Here is a 3,053-nt window from a genome sequence, read left to right on the forward strand (position 1 = left end):
TTATTATAAAGATGCATACAGTTCAGAGCTCCGATGCTGAGGGTGAAGGCCAATGGCGGAAATAGTTCAATTATGTGCCTGTCCACTGAGGACCCTGTGCTCAGGTAAAAGTGGCTTTTTGGACTGTTGACCTCCAATCAAAATCAGTCACATTTTTGACCCTCTTGACTCTGTCAAGCCAAGAGGATAAACATTGAATCACTGAGGTTTCCTCATCATCTGCTCAGGAAAAGACATACTCCCTAGCTCATTGATTGAGTAGGTTTTGTTTAGAGTGGATGTGAGGTGGGTATAGGCGGAGAATTGGCCCGTCAAGGAGAGAATAGCCAAGGGGCAGCACAATAGCAAAGAGGGAAGTCAGGGTAGGCATCAAAAGGTGAATTATCTCCAGCCTGTGCTTTGGGAATTGGTCCCCTATCTATAAAATGAGTAGCTATCACCTATGGGCCTATGAGAAATCTCCTGGAGGAGATTTCATTTATATGTAATATCCAGAAGAGGTAAATCCGTAGAGACAGAAAGCAGCTTCGTGGTTTCGAGAAGCTGGGGAGAAGGGGCAATGGGGAGTGATGACCTGATGGGGCTTCCTTTAAGGGTGATGAAAAGGTTTTGGAACTAGATAGAGGTGGTGGGTGCACAGCATTGTGAGTGTACTAAATGCCACTAACTTGTACCATTTAAAATGGTGAAATTTATGTTATATGAATTTTATCTCAAAAAATAGAAACTAAAAATAAACAAAACTCTCTCTCAGATCCCTTTCAACCACATTGACTCTGTCAAGGCAGCCTCTGGAAAGATAAAGATAGTGGCTGGGCTCTGACCCCAGTGCAATGCCCATGGCTAAATGTTGTGGGGATGTGGGTAGTCCTCACTCCCTCTGACCTGTTCCTCTTCTTACCCCTCACAGAAGAACCCGCAGGGCTGTGTGCACCAATGCCAAGTGGTTAAGAGTATGGGTTTTTTGGGGATCTTAACCTACGTGTGAATCCTGACCACGCCACTGTTGATGGTGTGAATCTGGAGGTTACAGAACCTCTCTGAGCCTCAATTTCCTCACTTGTCAAATGGGGATGAGAATATCATGCTTTTGTTAGCATGAACTAAGCGTGTAAAGCATTTAACACAATGCAGGGAGTATTACTAGCATTCAGTAAATGGTAGTGGCTACTATAAATAATAATTCTGTTATCTGTTGTATCTGCCTGAGCATAGTATTGATTGCCAAGATCCAGAGGTAGCAAGAAGTTTTGTCTTCAGCTAAATCCTTTAAAAACAATCCCAAACCCCAACAGCCTATTGTGGGGTGGGAGGAGTAGAGACTCGGCAACAATCGAAGATATTATTATTGTCTTAGTTTTTTTGTTTTGAAAATATCTAATAAATAGCGTTCTTCTTCCTTGTCTGAGTGAGTCTTAAACCAATTGAAAAATACAACAAAGGGCAGTTGCTCAGGCAGCAGATGCTTCCAGGCCCTGGGCATCATGCACTACAAATGTAGTGGCTTCAAGCAGAAGTTGGTGGGAGCATGGGCTTCGGAGGCCTAAAGCCCGCAGGGATTAAAGCCTGTGGTTTCCCTTCCCTTCCTTTCCCCTCCTCTCCTCTTCCCTCCCCTCTTCCCTCCCCACTTCCCTCCCCTCCCCTCCCTGCCTCTTCCCCTCCCTTCTTCCCTCCCCTCCCCTCCCCTCTCCTTTTCCCTCTCCTCCCCTCCCTCCCTCCGTCCCTCCCTCTCTCCCTTCCTTCCTTCCCTCCTTCTGTCTTTCTTCATGGAGTTTTGCTCTGTTGCCCAGGCTGGAGTGCAGTGGCGCAAACTTGGGTCACTGCAACCTCCGCCTCCTGGGTTCAAGCAACTCTCCTGCCTCAGCCTCCCGAGTAGCTGAGGTTACAGGCACCAGCCACAATGCCTGGCTAATTTTTTGTATTTTTAGTAGAGACAGGGTTTCACTATGTTGGCCAGGCTGGCCTCGAACTCCTGACCTCAGGTGATCCACCTGCCTCGGCCTCCCAAAGTACTGGGATTACAGGTGTGAGCCACTGTGCCCAGCCAAGCTTGTGGTTTTCACAGAAGCACCACCTATATCATGTCTGCCAAACCAACTAAACTGACCTCCAATTCCACTGCATATGAATCTGCTGGGAAAAACAAAGTTCCAGAACTGCAGAAGTTTTTCCAGAAATCTGACAGTGTTACCATCCACCTGAAACAAGGCCTGCCTGACCAAATGCATTATGGGACAGCCATGGCCCTGAACTGCGGGAGGGACCATCTACTACCTGATCACCCTCTACATGGCTTCACAGCCCCAAAACTAAGGAGTTAGGTTGCAGAGGACTGGTTTGCTTTTTGGTGTAAACCCTGTGAATTTTCATTTTTCCTTTTTCTTTTTTTTGAGATGGAGTCTCACTCTGTTGCCCAGGCAGGAGTGCAGTGGCGCCATCTTGGCTCACTGCAACCTCCGCCTCCTGGGTTCAAGTGATTCTCCTGCCTCGGTCTCCCAAGTAGCTGGGAGTGCAGGAGCCCGCTACCACACCCAGCTAATTTTTGAATTTTTTAGTAAAGACAGGATTTCGCCATGTTGGGCAGGCTGGTCTCAAACTCCTTACCTCAGGTGATCCTCCTGCCTTGGCCCCCCAGACTGCTGGGATTACAGGCATGAGCCACCTTGCCCAGCCTGATTTTTCACTTTTCATTGTTTCTGTTAATTTTTTTTTTTTTTTTTACTTGGATGGCTTACTTAACATTATTGCAAGAAGAATAGAAACATATGAAGACAGTGTTTCGGTTTGTTTAAGAAAAGCATGTGGCTTCAGAGCTCATTTGATGGTTAAAACTATCATTTAAACAAGTGATGCCGTGCTTTATGCTTGTGTTCCTGATTTCCCTGGTGGTTCTGGATGCAGGTTGCCCACGGGCTTATTCACGTCAGTCTGTGCTGAGGACCTTAGGGACTTACTTGAGGTTGCATTTTTGAGCATGGGGTAGAGAAGCCTTTTTGGATTCGGATACAGCTGAGGAAAGAAGACAGAAGCCAAGGCCAGGAGCATAAAATGAG

The 3,053-nt window shown here is 46.7% G+C and overlaps 1 pseudogene; it reads left to right on the top strand.

Moving 5' to 3' along the window:
- Positions 1-1,484: 1,484 nt before the first annotated feature.
- LOC116471759 (cytochrome c oxidase subunit 7A-related protein, mitochondrial-like) lies at positions 1,485-2,313 on the top strand (annotated as a pseudogene).
- Positions 2,314-3,053: the final 740 nt, after the last annotated feature.

This window comes from Hylobates moloch, unplaced genomic scaffold (assembly GCF_009828535.3).
Source record: "Hylobates moloch isolate HMO894 unplaced genomic scaffold, HMol_V3 SCAFFOLD_6, whole genome shotgun sequence".
Taxonomy (NCBI): Eukaryota; Metazoa; Chordata; class Mammalia; order Primates; family Hylobatidae; genus Hylobates; species Hylobates moloch.